Genomic DNA, 16,823 nt, shown 5'->3' with positions numbered 1-16,823 from the left:
TATAAATATGTCTTGATATTGGTTATTTTGTTTCTTAGAGGAGTTTACTAGGTTTGGTTTGTGATAATCATATGTGATACTAAGTTATGTTTTTATGGAAAGCCAATTGTTTTGTACTGATCCATGTGGTATGTGGTATGTGGTAGGATCAAGTAATTCATGTTTTTTTTCCAATTCACTTTCTCTCTTTTTTATAGTTTAGTCTAGTCTTTTTTTCGACTTTGAAAATTGATGAGCAGGATTATGGGGAAAGCTTGTATCACTACCAAGCATTCAAACCATAGTATGATCACCCAAGTGCCACATTGATAGGGTTAAAGTGTGGTGAAATGTCTTTTGAGGTTGTTCCAAGTGGATATGTAGTTAATATGACAAGCCTTTCAATAGGTCATTCATTTAATGCAGAGTACAATGAAGCAATCAAAGGAACTATCTTGAAGGTGTTTCTACCACCCAACTATAATGGTGTTCTCCTCTCAAATGCTCTTCCCTCTATTGTTTTTTCACCCCTTTTGGATCTACAAGAAGACAACAACACGTTCAAGAAATATCTGCTAATTGTGGATTTTGATCTCTCTATAGGCCCCAAGCCTAGTAAAAGCTGTATAAGAGTGAAGCCTAGGAAGGTCATAATGGTGGAAAAAAAGGACGTGAGGTTTGAATAAATTCCTTCTCTAGTGAGCAAAGCTCTGGTTGGTATATTTTGTGACAAATGTGTCATTGACGCTACATTGAAGAACTAATTATTTTCCTCACGGGTGTTGATGCTAGGGTATTCTCCTACATTCACAATTTAGTCAAAGGATTGCTTTACTTCCTGTTAAATTCAAGGCAAGATTGTTAGAAAATTCTAAAAAATTACTAGTCATTAGATCCCTTTGGATTAATTTTGCAATTGTGGACAATAGACTTCTAACCTCTCAAGGTTCTTGTAGTTGTTCAACAAGTGTGGGATATTCTACTAGGCCTCCCCTTTCTTTTTTGGTCTGAAGCTACCTTGAAAGAAATCGAAGACAAGTTAGGTTGATTCGTGGGTCTTAACCCAAATTAGGATTCAAGGCCAGATAGAAGGTGGACTTGGGTCCTAGTCAAAGTGGACTACGAGAGAGTTTATTGAAAGAGATTGATATGATATGTAATGTCTTTTTAGGGTTCTAGAAAGTTCACTATTATAAGTTTCCCTTTGGTTGCTTCAGTTTTCATGATGTCAAATACTTTTAGACCAGTCTTCGTAGGTGGTTCCCATGGCAAGATTTAGAAGAAAAAGGAGTGGGTTAAGATTAAGAATGACTTTGTCTCATAGGTTTCAAATGTGCCTTCCTTAGTTCTTAAGGCTACAAAATATGCTTTCTCTACAACTCTAATTGTTGATCAAGCAGCAAAGGCATCAGATGCGAACAAGTTCTCCTTTCTCTTTCATTCTCCATTTATCAATGTTTTTCCTACAAATGGAAAGAAGCATGTGGTTTATGTTCCCCTATTGTTGTTTTAGTCTTAGGTGGGCACCAGATAAACACCTATTTCAACCTCTCTAAACCCTATTTTTTCTCCTATGGATTCATTGGAGGGAAGAACGGGTATCCCTATCCCTTGTCACTTTGGACAAGGTCTCTCTCCCACAAATTTCCAATGTCGTTAGGTCCAAGGTTAGGTTAAAATAAGATTACTTATTCAAAGGTGTTCTAGACCTCGATTCTCCTCTACCTAACCTTATGGGGTAAAAATCCCATTTTCTAAAAATGTAGCAAGACACGATGCATGATACGAAGAAAGGGAAGTATGCAACTAGTTCTTTTGGAGTAGGAAAATCTCTCATTCAAGTTCCACCATGATTTTTCTATCATTCAATGCTCATGGGGTTAAGGGGTATCCATGAGAAAATATCCATCAAAAGGACCATTTGAAACGTGTTAACGCTGTTGGAAATCTCTAAACTAAGGAGATCTCCCCGATATGAAGTCCCAATTAGACCTCACACCATTTGGTGTAGGAGTCCCATCTGGTATCAAGGCATGTTTGCCAACTCCTTAAAGATCTGGCTTGGCTCTAGCTTTCAGCACAGGAGAGTGATGCAATGGTATCTTCGAACAACAAGGTGAGTGTGCCTAGTGAGTGTGCAACACAACTATGTCTAGGTTCTCTTATTGCAAAAGGGGGGAGAAAAATGAGCCTCTATGTGAGAGGTAATAGTACTAGCCAGGAAGAGACACGCATGAACTAGAAGGATCTGTCTAACATCCAGCGGAATAGTCCACAGAGGATTCAATGGTTGTTGCAACTAATGAATAAGGAGAGATTAGTTTAACATCCAACGGAATAGTCCAAAGTGAATGTGATAGTCATTATAATCGATAAGCAAGGTAAGGTTTGCCTAGTATCCTGTGAAATACTCCACAAGAATGAGACAACAATAACAACCATTATAACCATTACAACACATTCTCAACAAGATAAGCACTAAAATAACTAAAATAGTTCAACTATCTTAGTACATGTGAAAGCAAACATGAAATACAAACGTCCACATAATAGTATTACAAACATTCATGAGTCATGCATGAAGAATGTGTTGGCCTTAAAAGGCTTCTATTATTGAGTAAAAAATCCAACACACATATTCACATTGTACATCACTAGCCCCAGTAGTGGGACATTGGATCCAGTCCTTGATCCTCAAAGAGCTAGTTGATATCTCTAACACCTTGCGAGAGAAGCCAAGGTGAAAATTCCTTTGCTCATACAATGAGGGGGTATATATAACCAAGGGTGATGCTTCCCCCTTGTGAGTCTTTGACTACCCTCATGATTTTTCAACTCCCTATGACTTTTCAACTTACATGACTCTTCATATTCTTCTGTGTCCATTGGACTTTTACTTTACAATACATTTGATTTACAATATACATGGACCACAATAGTGATGTCACATATGACATCTCACGACACGACTTTACATGACACTGATGATGTGAACTGCCTTGATGATGTGACAATGTCAAGTCACTATTGCTGCTGAGTGATGGATGTGTTCTTGGATATGCTTTGTCTTCTCCTCCGCATAGATTGATGATACATGGTCTTCAATGGTCTTCGATCTTTAAAAGTAGTTGAAAACTTGCATCCCTTTTCTTTCTCTTGGTAGGTCCACTCGTTTGTTCAACTACAAATGAGTCTTTAGGCATACTTCGCTCCTTCTCCTCTTCATCCTCTCACCATGACTTGATAGTGTACCTCTTCCTGCAATTCACTCATGATGGGACAACATGAATCCGAAAACTCCCTACGCTAAGATGGTGCATTATTATACATGAGTTGAGCTTGGGACAAGTCATAGGCTAGGAGGCAGGACTCAGTAACTACGGATTGCGTAATTCCAGTTGATAGGGAGAGGGATTGATTACTGAGACTGCATAGAGCGTAGCTCAGGGTTGTCTGAGGAAATTTTCAGCATAGTCCTCACTAGGGAAAAGAATTGCGAAGTTTCCACTGGGAGTCAGAATTGTGCAGTTCATGCCATCAATGGATGATGCAGGATGAGGCCATAAGGGGTCATCTTTGTGTAGTTTTCAAAGGCAAGGAGGATTGGGTAGCAGAGAGGCCTGGAGGACAAATATGCACAGTTCTTGAGGGAAATGAACTTAGACTAAGGGAAGGCACTTGGAGACACCTCTATGCAGTTCTAGAGGCCAAGGGAGGTTGGGTTCTCTGTGCATTACGAGGTTCCAACAGGCAAGGGGAAAATCTTGAGGATTGACAGTGAGAATTGGACATTTCAAGTCAGACAGGGAGGAACTGTTGCACAATTCTCTGGGTTAAGGAAGGTTGTTGAGCTCTGGAATTGCGCAATGCAACTACTCTAGAGAGCAGTGACTACGCACTGTGCAGTTCCAGACAGCAAGGTCATAACACTGAGGGCGAAGACTACATAGTGTGCAGTTTAGTCAGGGTTTGGTGTAGTTGAGTTGCTTGGTTGGGAATATTTCGGAAAAATGGATAAGTGCAGGAGGAAGATAGACTTGCGATGAACTTGAAATGTGATCACACACTTAGGATAGTTCGAAAACATGACAACATAGACCAACAGGGTAACAAACAAATAATTACACTCTGTGTGATCGTCTCACGACAATAAGCAACAAGTGAGACAATTGAGATAGGCTTTAGGATGATTGTGACAATACTTATGCGATAATTCTCAAGACTTTGTGTATGAGTGCAACAGGTGCTTACATGACTAGGAAAACTCGTATACACAAAGACCAACCTTCGAAACCACCATAAGAGGATCGCAACATTACATATCAGTCAAATATGCCAAAAGATTACAGTTAACCCAACATGCAAAGGGGAATGAAACACTTAGAGAAAACACATGAAATGACTTTCAATGTTTGTATCCATACATGTCATTGAAGACATAATGATATGACAACGATAAGTCATCATTCATACTACACTAAGAGGTGTATTTCAACTTTGTGAGATGCGCTTTGTTTTTCGTACCTACCCTCCAAAGGGTTATGAATGAGATGGAGCTTTCATGCAGTACTGGTCTCTGATCTTTTATCATACCTCAAGGTTCCTTAGTCTTCTTATCTAATGATTACCTTTTCTCTTCAGATCCTTAAGTATCATCTACGATGTCCTCCTTCTTAATCTTTTTCTTAATCATCTTTCCATAACCCAGTAGAATTCCTATATCTGTAATCCACTCATGAAAAGATGACATAAGTCTAATAAACCTTTAGTCTAAGATGTTGCATGATAATCCATTGACTGAGCCGGAACTGATATAAGGTCAGGGGGGAGAAGGCTCAGTGACTGGGTTCGACTGAGGGATAAGGCTACACAGTGCCCACTGATAGAAAGATATGTGGAGTGCATACTAAGGGTCAAATTTGTGTAGTTCAAACAAGCAGTGGTTGTTGCTGGGTGAAGCCTTGGTGGAAAAATATGTGCAGTTTTTAGAGACAAGGGGGATTGGGATCCAGAGAGGCACGGGGGACAAATATGCACAATTATTAAGGGAAATGAGCTCTGGACGAGGGAAGGCCACTGGTGGTAGCCTTTGTGCAAATTTGGATGTCAGGGATGTTAGGCTTTCTGCGCATTGCATAGTTCTAACAGGCAAGGAAAAATCTTGAGGGTTGCAGATGCGAAGTGCACAGTTTAAGAAGGCTGGATGAGGCTAGGTTGCTGGGAATCCTCCAAAATTTGGCTAAGTGTGGGATCAATGGAACCAATGCGAGCAATGATAGAACTTTAATGTTACCACACACTTGGACACTTAGTGATACAACATAGATCATCCAGAACATATGAAAACATACTTCGCTTAATGAAAAAACCTTCGTGGCAGTTTACAACAAGTGCGGCTCCGATGATAGACTTTGCGAGGATGATGATGAAAATTGTGTAATAGCATGTGAAACTTTGGAAATGAGTGCAAAACATGTCTACATGATGGGAACAACTCATTTTCACAAATATTTCCCCTTGAAGCAAACCAAAACTTCCCTTTGCCTGACAATCGATAAGTCCCATGCCCGAAGATGACACTTTTTATATAAAGATAAAAGTGTGAGCGATTATGTAAGAGCCCTATCCTAGGGTCTTCTAACAGATCTAATTTCTTCTGAAATTAAATGCGGTAAGAGGAGATAACTTACTTACTTACACAACTTTTAAAAAAATAAAATTTTATCATTTACATTATAATCAACATAAATTAAGGTGAATATTTCATTCCAATAAACTTTACAAGAGTAGTCTATGGAGGAATACCTGTACCAGTGGCTGATGGAGATACCTTTGTCCTGCTGCTCCTGCTGAACGAAGCCCTCCTTCTAATCCTAGGGTCTGTACCAGTGGTTGATGGAGATACCTTTGTCCTGTTGCTCCTACTGAATGCTCCTCTAGATGGACCCAACCAGATTTACCTCCTAGCCAACTAGAAAATAATCCCTAGCCTACGAAACCTGCACAGGTTCCCTAGCCCTCTGAACCCAAGTCCAACTAGATGTAGGGTGTGTGTCCAAGATGAAAGATCCAGACCAAGATAACAATACTTCCATCCTCCCAACAACCCAAGAAACCTCCATAGGTTCCTAAGGTCTCCAAACACACAACAAGTCCAAACAATCACAACCAACCTCCCCCCAACCCCCTAAGGAAGACCCCCCCCTCCCTTTTTATACCCTTCTCCCCTTCTCCTCCTCAACCACCTCTCATTAATGTCATTAACTTCTCATCCATCCTTACAGTTGACTTCTCTTCTCCCAAGTAAAGTTGAGAGTACATTTGGAAATGTGACATGAATATAAAATTGGGAATCTAATGGGAAAGGACCATGTCTTCTCCCAAGTAAATCTGAAAAGTACATTTGGGAATGTGAGATGAATATATATATTGATGAAATGGAGAGGACTATGTCTTCTCCCAAATAAATTTGAGGGTACATTGGGGAATGTGAGATGTAATTACATGGAGAGGACCATGTCTTCACCCTAGTAAATGTGAGGGTACATTGGGGGATGTGAAATGAATATATATATTAATAATGAGTTGGAGAGGACCATGTCTTCTCCTTAGTATATGTGAGGGTACATTGGGGAAAGTGAGATGTACTTACATGGAGAGGACCATGTCTTCTCCCTAGTAAATGTGAGGGTACATTGGGGAATGTGAGATGAATACATATATTATTTGAAATAATGGAAGGAGACCATATCCTACCTAAGATTCAATTTGAGAAAGTAATTTGGGAATTTGAATAATAGAAAACATGAATTTTATATTAGACCAATATTTCTCAATATTCTCAGATAATGTAAACATTAATAAAATTTGCAAGATAAGATTTAAGTGGGGCATTACATACACCCTTCCTTCAGAAAACTTCATCTCGAAGTTAGAATGAAAATATACAAGGAGTTTAAAAGCATAGCAAATCATAGAGAGTTATAACAATAAAATTTGATAAGTCAGACAGTGACATTACTTCCCATCAAGAGTCTCCAACTGATCTACATCCTCCTATCCATCCTGACCTACTTCTGTCCCCACCCTATCCGTCCTCTATTGCTTTTTAAATGGCAATGACCATACTAACCACTAATAAAACTGACATGGTGGAAGCGTCGAATATATCGACCTAACTTCCCTAGCACGCCACTGGCAATCGTCATCACACGTCTAGGGGAGCGTGTACACCACTTCCCTCCCACGATTCCAGGTTTCATAGGATACACGGTAGGAAATGCTTCCACCCCTCCTTCAGAACTAGGGTCAATGCCCTAACACGGACCACACTACAGAGCTGGTTTGACTTGTCATCTAATAATCCAGTTAGGTCGTCTTGCCACCTGTCATTTGCATTTTACTCGTGTCATAAGAGTGCATATCAATTAGATACCAAATGTAATAGAACAATGTACATTGTACCTTTTGTCGTTGGTCATCTCGACCTTCCCCAATGGAATAGTAGATCTTGGTTATGATACGATTCTTTCCAATTTGTAGTTTAGTTCTCATCCATGCATATATATAACCACAAAATAGATATAGATACATGATCTTAAACATCATGTTTATTAAGCCCAGTGTCCACGTGTCAATTTTTGTTGTTCATACTGGAAATAAATCTTACATCAGATAAATCATAATTTCACTAAGTCATTGATTAGATAAATCATATTATATAAGCCTATACGATGCAACAATAACTCTGACAAGTCATGCCCTAGATAAATTGTAACCAGGTAAGTCATACATTTGGTCATACATCCAACATTTCCATCATTAATACCAAATCCATCAATTTATTTTCATGTGTCCAACCAAATGTATATAATTTTCATAAATAACAACATGGAACTATAAAATAGAACCTTAACATAGGTGTCTATCTACGTTAAAATGGGCATCATAAATGCTCATGTGATATTCTTGTGGAACCCCTCAATAACAATTAGAGTTGAAACAGATTCAACTATCCGTCATGGAAAATAGCATTTGAACCCGGATATGCTATAAGGTGGTACCAAAACCAAAATAATGGCAAGCAACGGATTAATGCACTATCAATTCCACTAGAAGGTGCTAGTATAAGTTTTATGCATATAATTTCTTTAAAACCTTAGTGAATATAAAAGTCCCACTCTTCCAATTTGATGGTTTTTCATCTTCCAAACCCATTTAGTTAATCTTGAAAATAAAAGACTCAAAACTTCAAAAATTGTTTCCAACATGATTTTCATACTTTTTTTTTTTTTTGTAAATTGAGAGAAATGTCCTCTAAATGTCAAACGGTTCAAATTTATTATATATTTAATCATTGTTTACTAGTACCAAAACAATTTCATGATATATACTGCAGCTCACAATATGACTAGACAAATGAGAAATAATTAAATGAATGGAATAATTGCCTTTGCCCTGTTGCTATTAGTATTTCCCTTCTAAATGACACCGCATTTCTAAAGATGCCTACTCCTTCCATAAGTGGCCAGTGACCACAAAAGTTGCGAAGAAAGTTGAGGGTCCTTTTATCCAAAACTAGTGACACATTATTTTTCATGACATTTTTATTCAACACTAGAATAAGGGTAAAAGTGTATCTTAATATTTTCATTGGTCTTTTATTGACTAAATAAGATTCCTTTCTAAAATCCCGAATTCTCTACAAATTGATCTTCTCATTTAATTCAAGATCATTAAAAATAACTATCACAGTAAGCCTTGCACAAGTCCATAGTATTCAATCTATGTTTTCACTAGAAAATTCTACCCCACTAGACCATCTTTGTTAGGCCTCCGTCTATTATGCACCATGAAATAATTGTTGGCATCCTCTTTTCCTCAACCTTAGGTTACATCATGTCAGCCCATTTTTCCTTGGATTGTTTGCCTGCAAGTTTTATTGTTTTTCCTTGTTACCTGTACCTATTCATTATTAACTAATTTCATGATCACTTTCTAGATTTCTTTGTCTTAATAAACAAACAACATGACAAAGCATACTTAGTTACAAGACTAGGCTTAATATGTATGGATTAGAAGAAACCATTACATTGAATGTCACCATGCTAGATTGATGCATTCTAGCGAAAATCGATTTTTGGAGAAGTTCAATTCAATTAAGAAAACTTTAACCAATTAACCATGCCTTTAAAAAAAACTATCAAATGGTAAGGATAGTACTAGATCACTTAGGGAAAGCTCTTGGCATGTTTTGGGCTTCGTAGTAACTCAAACCACTCTATACTATATCCCTATGTTTAAAGTAGAGGGTATTTAAATGACACGTGCTAGTCAACGGAAGTCATGAGCATTACAACCATAAACTAAATTTAGGTCTTCATTGTGATATCCTCACTATATTGCAGATCTGGTGTCTCCATTTATAGGTTCCAAGAAGCTTAACAACCTCATCTACTTATTTCTATAATCATTCATCTATAGAAAGCATGCAATGTTAAGATTAAAATTTGTACAAAGATAAACCTTATAATGGCCTTGGTGGGCTTAATGGTTAAGAACATGTATTTCCTTGTAAGAAGTCATAGATTCAAATCTAGAGGGAAGTAGAGAACGTAAACCTCCACAAACCTTCACAGACTTTAGTAGTCAAATCACTGCAAGGAGGCAGATCCCTTGTCCCAGAAACAAGGGGTATCATAAACCAATTTCGTGTTTGGCTTAGCCATGACCTAAAAATTAGATTATTATTATTATTATTATTATTATTATTACTATTCAAAGGGAGAATCTAGCTCTGTTTGTAAAATGTATTTGACGCAGACATAACATCAACATAGAACCAACTTGTAGTATAAGTATGTTGAAGATCTGTTTTAATATAAAGCCTCTTTCTCACTTTTGAAGCCATGAAGGTACGAGGGAAATAATCTTCAAATGTAATGACGATGGAATAATCACAAAGGACTCCTAGCTTCTTTGGAGATGAGCCTAAGTGCGTTGGGTCAACAAGTCATGCTATATATGGGAGCCTTTAAATGTAAAGAAGCTGGAAAAACTACAAAAGACTCCCTAACTTCTTTGAAGATCAGCCTTAGACGGTTGGGTCAATATAACATACAATTTACAGGAGAATCCTCGGATCCAAAGATGTGTCCAAGCCTAGGTGATATCCCCTAACTGTGGTCGTCTCAGTCTAGCTAACAAAAGACCAAATTATTTTCATGACATGAAGACAGTTAATCACTTGAAGATGGTTGTTTGGAGAGAAACTTGAAGATAAATATAATCTTGTAAGGATATTTTCACCATGCAAGAACTGTCCAATGATGAGATTAATTAACTGTAAGACAACTGTGCCCATGGTGATGGAGGTTTGAACTAGAATTTGTCAAAAACAATCAATAAAAATCAACAATATTCAAAATTGCAAGAATGTGAGCAAGCTCCTATAGATAGTAACACTTAACAAAGTTCAGTAGAAATTGAACTACTTTTAGTTCCAGTTCTCTTAGAGAAAGAAGAACCGAGGGACTCTAGAGTCTGGAAAGCATGATTGGACCCAAAGAAACAATTTATTTTCTATCATGGACTATTACTAGCAACATAGACCTGACAGCAGAAACAAAATGAAGTCCCATCTGTTAATTAGGGAGGCCAAACACTATATCAGCTAATAATGTTGCCTGGAGTAAAATGCTTGGCAATGAATCTCTACATATCCATCCAATTTGTATGTAGCTTTGGCTATACTTAGGTTCTTTATTTAGCTTTTATGGTCTATCACGTGCAAGTTTCCAAGTTCTATTTTGCATATTCAGTTTCTTCCTGCTCTAGAAAACTAGAAAATTGTTTGTGTCTGAATCCCTTTCACTAGCAAGGCACACTTTACAGTCGATGCTGCAATATGATTTAATCTTAAACATAAAAGGAGGTAATGAACTATCTATATGAAGGATCACTGATATCCCTCATGTCAGAAAGTTGCAAAAAGGGACTATAAAGAGAAACAAATGTGGCCCCCTGAGCTTGATAACAAGCCAAGGAAAAAGGATAGAACTGTGATCCCACTCTAAATCTTGGCAGTTCTTCAGCAACGGATAAGCATATTGCAGAGGGAAACTTTCCACAAAGTTACAAACTCGTGATTGGACTGCACATCAAAAGGATAAGGATATCAAAAAATGGCTCAGAAACTATAACCTAATAAGGATAAGAAGATTGCAGAGGGCAACAATCTACATATCGAGTAGAATGTACATCATCATTGTCCCCGAAGCAAAGGATGTATCTCAATTAAATATCAGAAACAATAACCTGCAAGGATAAGTAGATGAAAGAGGGAAAGGATCTACACAAACATTAGCGTAAAGTAAATCATCAGAGGCTTTGAATCATACGACGAAGATCAGGTAAAGGGTCGAAAACCATACACCAATACAGATCAAGAAGGCTATAGAGAACAACACACTATAGCACCATAAGTAGAGCACACATTATTGATGTTCCGGAGGCAGAGGATGGACATCAACCAAAGATTAAAATACAGTAACCTGATATTTATGCAGGTAGTCATAAACAGACACAGACCACGCAGGGAAATAAATTCCATTGAAGAATAAGCTTCTGAATTCAGTTTGTCTAAAGTGATGCTTTCTGCAAGTTTTTGGGCTTAAAAAAAAAGGTTTTGCCATGACCACTATATCCATTGATGATCATAACAATTAAACCAAAACTTGCTACCACACTATACATCTTCATGAGCATGTCTGACTAATGGATATGGGTCAGACAATAGTTTTTTCGCCATTAGGAAACAACATCATAGTAATTGTGACTACATCTCCATCCTATTACCAACAAAGCCACAAAATTGAAACCTATTTCTAAAACAGAGATCACAGCTGATGATAAATACTGTTTTAATTACAAATAGACTAGCAGATACTAAAAACCATTTCACCAGTTATGGAAACGAGTTAGGCCACGATTTTTGTTTTGATTTTGAGTTAGTAAAGTTTAGGGCTCAAGACTGCTCTGTCATTTTATTCTGCCAAGTGAGAGTGATTTGCACTATTGCTGATATTCTGGGTTTGAAGCACTGATTTGATGCAATGTTGGCAAACACTTTACCCAGAAAGCATTGAGTCTGCAAGGCTTTAACCTTGACTTTGGGCCTCAACTACCCAATTCAAACTATGCTCAAGATGAAATAATCTTAACAACTTTAGGTTACGTACAGAGGGTATGCAGATTGAAGCTAGCTGTTAGATTTTCTGGGGTAAAGTGCTGCCTATTAGAGCACATTGATTTTAATGGAACAGTAGAGTAGGCACAGGGTTGTGGTGTTGGAGAAACAAGTTACCTTGGCCATTTTTATGATGGATCAACACTATTGAATTTACAATTGATCAACATTATTGCATTTAGATACTATTTTGCGAAGAAAAGTTTGGAAGAGAAGGATTGATTCATAAAGCCATCAACTCCTTGGGCTGACATTTGGTATGCATTCATACTCATGTACATTATTGCAATTGCCATCCAAAATGAAGGAGATCTGTAATCAACCTATGTCGAAATTTCAACACTTTTTCAAATGCATTATTTGACCAACATTTAGTTTATGATGCTAACAAAGGCTTGTATGCATGAGAACATGCTACAAATAATCACATGCACCTGGGTAGATCAACTTCCATTTTTATGAGAATTGGTTGAGCCACTCCAAATGTATATGGCTATGCTCCTGCATTGGTTTGGTCACCTACCACATTAAATTTTCAGGGGGTAGACAGACTGTCTAGTGAAAATTTTGAGAACAACCCAAATTCCTCAAGAATAAAGATGCCATGCTTATCAGGATGGTTCTCATGCTTATCAAGATGGTTCTCATGATTGTGGAGACATGCTATGAGTATTGTTTATTGGGTTATTGAGGATGTTGCAAGATCAGGGAAGGTTGCTTCCAAGGACGGGAGATGAAACCTGCTGTTAAAACTGATGATGGGTTTGAAACATGTCTCATGCATACAGAGAAGACATATTTTTAGAGGGACTGGGCCATTATCTCTAGCTTTGGAAGCATGAAAACTGGGCCCCTTGCAAACAATTCTAAGATGAAGATGGGCACCCCTGGTTATGTATTCCAAGAATATTATGAGGCCACCTTTCCCACAAATATCCTTTATACTTAGTGGGTATGCATTGCTTTTGGGTGCACTATGATACACAAATATAACAGTGAAGGAAACAAAGGCCCTAATTGTTCTGGGAGATGTGCATTGTGTGCTTTTCACGTTGATATATTGGCTCCTATTATATTATGCAATGGAGCTTGCTCAATCATTATCCATGTATCCAACAAAGTCAGAGCGCTCACGAATGTACAAATACTAAAATTGCATGTACCATTGGTTTACCACATTGTACTCTTTGTTATAATATATATATATACTTGGATCCTGCTTAAACCTTAAACTAAACTCATAGCATACATTGCATCAAGGCAGTGGTGGTGAGATATGTATTACTGTCCACTGATATCTTCTACACTGTAGCATTAATTTCATTCTTGACCTCTTCATTAAATAATTTCTCACTGAAGATTGTAGGTGTGCTCACTAGCATTCATTCTTCTCATTATGGCTTACATTGAAGCATCGTTTAAAGGTTTTGTTGATGAAGCCTGTGACATATACAATCTCACGATTCAACTTGGAGGGTATCAGCCAAGTATCAACATACAAAATTCTCTTTTTAAGGCCCTATTACGTGTCACAGGAGGGACTGCGAAACATCATTTAAGACTAGCAGAAGCTATGTTTCAGAATTTGAAAAAAGCAGGGCATAGGATAAAGGAGGATATTTATGAAGGTTTAATATGGCTTCACAGCTACTAAGATTGTATAGATCATGAAAGAATAGTCTGTCTAAGAAATGAGATGAAGCAAGCAAGATTTAAGGAAAGTAGAGACTTACTTGTCTCAATACTCAGGGTCTGTTCAAGACATGTAGATGTAAAAGAGGTTGAAAGAACTTGGGAAAAGTTAGTTGACACTGGTGTAGGTCTCACTTCTCAGGCTTATGTGTATCAAATGGAAGTTTATGCCAAGGCTGGACAACCTATGAAGTCTTTCGAGATATTCACAAAAATGCAGGAGAAAGGAGTCTCCATGAGTGTGATTGCTTATCTGAAAATTATTGAGATAATGTCAAAAGCCCAAGAAAAAGAACAAGCGGAAAATTTTATGAAGAAATTTGAGGATAGTGGTCTGAAGCCATTGCAGCCATCCTATGTGGACTTGATGCAAATGTATATGTGCCTGTCTATGTATGGTGAAGTAGAATCCACATTTATTGATGTATGGCAAAGTGTCAACCTAATCGGGCAGCTTATGAAATATATCTTGAATCCTTGATTAAATGTGTCATGCTGGAGAGGGCTGAGTGGGTTTTTGTAGAGTTGCAAAAGGATGGTGCAATTGGTATTAAATCAAGATGTGCAACATAATGCTAGAGGGATATCTCAATGCTGGTCAAGAAGAAAGGATCAAACAATTGTATGATGAAATGTGTCATAAGAAATATGACGTTGAGCCCACATTGATGCTACAAATAAAACCATTGCTCAATTTGGGCGACAAAAATGTTAATAAGCGTATCAGCTTGAAACTTGTTGCGGAGTAGCGTGAGATTTTAATTGCTATATTTTTGTCTAGTGCTAAGGTAGAATCGTATGATAAGAACAAGACTTTTCAAGTTCATTTTGAGTTCAATGAAAACATTTAGGTATAGGGTGTATTGAAAGCACACATATACGACACATTTTATGAATGGCTGAAACCAGTTGATCGATTGAAAATTCAAGCTGAATACATACCGCCTCATTTTTCTACTGTGAGTCATGGTAGTTTTCGATTTTATGCTAATCAATTTAGAGCAGGGGGACAAATGGTAGTGCCACAGCTTATACATCGGTGGCTATCTCCTCACGTTCTAACATACTAGTATATGTATGGTGGACGTAAGAGCACCTCTGGAGATGTTATATTTTATGCACAAAACTATAAAGTTGAAGATGTTGAATGTGTTGGGAAAGCCTTGAGAATGAAGTCAATAAATTGTGTCATAAAAGTGAAGGGAAATAAATTTCAGATACGATGTCAAGGTAAGGATGCAATCTGGGTTTGGGAGTTGATGGAGCCTTACATATTGGATCCATTGAAAGAGTTTTTGAAACCTAAAGCTAGAGTTATTGAAAATGGAGCAGGAAATTAAGATATTGATTTTTATTCAGAGGACGAGTTTAATGAGGGGAGTTCTGAGTCCATGAGTGATTCTGAATCTCAAGAAGGAATTAAAGAGACTGAAACAGAGTCAGAAATTTAAACACAGTAAGCACAGAGAGAATGAACCTTTTTGGCTACACAATTTAGCGTCCAGATTGCATTTGCTGCAAGGACATGAGAATACTCTCTATAGTGATGAGAATCGAACATTCTCACATGAAAGAGCATGTCATTTCTAAAGAATGATGGGATTCAATGATGGATGCTTGACACGAGTAGATGATCTGAATGTGCTCAATATAGAAGATTGAAGGGCTCTTAATTTATTTGTAAGTCTAAAATGAGAAATTGAATGTAGATTCACAAGGCACATAGCCTCGATTAATGATATCAATGATCATCAAACACATCACGACATCTTACAACTTTGAGGTCCTTGGCCAAAATGTCTACTAGTTTACTAGCAAGTTCAGGGTCAAACTCAAACCAATCTTGCTGGATCAGCCATTTATACACTCTGTGACCGCTATTGCTTTCGCGTATTCGAAGAAGATGCGTGATGATATATTTGAAATCCTTTTGCTGAATCCATTTCCATTGTCAGTTGAGGATTCTGATCATGGGAGCTGGGTCATGTGCAGGCAATTCCTTGTAGAACCAGACAATCTTCCTCCTCTTCCATTCCTCCGAAAACTCCTCCAACTCCTTCTCATCATTCCCATCTGAGCTCCCACTTAAATGGGTTTCATCATTTGTCTCCACATCGGCCCAATTATCCTGTAGGCCAACCATGGTAGCCCTTGCTTTATATAGTAGGCTCTGCTTCTTTAGAGCTGGCTCAGTCGAAAAGCTCTGGATTTCGAGAGTAGGGCGGTGGGGTTTTTTTTTTTTTAAACAATATTAAGGCAGATCCATAAAACAGACTAAGGTTAAGATTGTTATTGTTTAATAAAATAGGCCTTTTCATGTTTTTTCTTTCGAACATTATGACGGGATCAATAAGTTGGCCCTCTATTTCATTTATTTAATATTACATGCACCAAAATTAAGATGCTCTAATGGGGTTGCCAAACACCAAAATTAAGATGCTTTCATGGGTAAAGGCGGTTAACCACAACAGCTTAACAGCTACAAGGTCGGAGGTTCAAGCCCTCCTTCTAGCGGCATTTGGGTTTTAGTGGGCTTTGGGTCCAAATTTTGAACCAAAGCTCTAATACCATGTCTAAGAGCCCTATCCTAGGGTCTGCTAACAGATCTAATTTCTTCTGAAATTAAATGCGATAAGAGGAGATAACTTACTTACTTACTTACACGTCTTTTAAACAAATAAAATTTTATCATTTACATTATAATCAACATAGATTAAGGTGAATATTTCATTCTAATAAACTTTACAAGAGTAGTCTATGGAGGAATACCTATACCAATGGCTGATGGAGATACCTTTGTCCTATTGCTCCTGCTGAACACTCCTCTTTACGGACCCAATTGGATTTACCTCCCATCCAACTAAGAAATAATCCCTAGCCCAGGAAACCTCCACAGGTTCCATAG

General features: G+C 37.7%; 1 pseudogene; it reads left to right on the top strand.

Moving 5' to 3' along the window:
* The first annotated feature begins 329 nt into the window (after positions 1-329).
* On the top strand, positions 330-15,369 carry LOC149164684 (pentatricopeptide repeat-containing protein OTP51, chloroplastic pseudogene; annotated as a pseudogene).
* Positions 15,370-16,823: the final 1,454 nt, after the last annotated feature.

This window comes from Pinus tabuliformis, chromosome 5_1 (genome assembly GCF_031772625.1).
Source record: "Pinus tabuliformis cultivar Carrire ecotype Pingquan chromosome 5_1, CPIR1, whole genome shotgun sequence".
Taxonomy (NCBI): domain Eukaryota; kingdom Viridiplantae; phylum Streptophyta; class Pinopsida; order Pinales; family Pinaceae; genus Pinus; species Pinus tabuliformis.
Note: the sequence above shows the minus strand (reverse complement) of the source record. Positions and strands in the feature narration are given on the sequence as shown.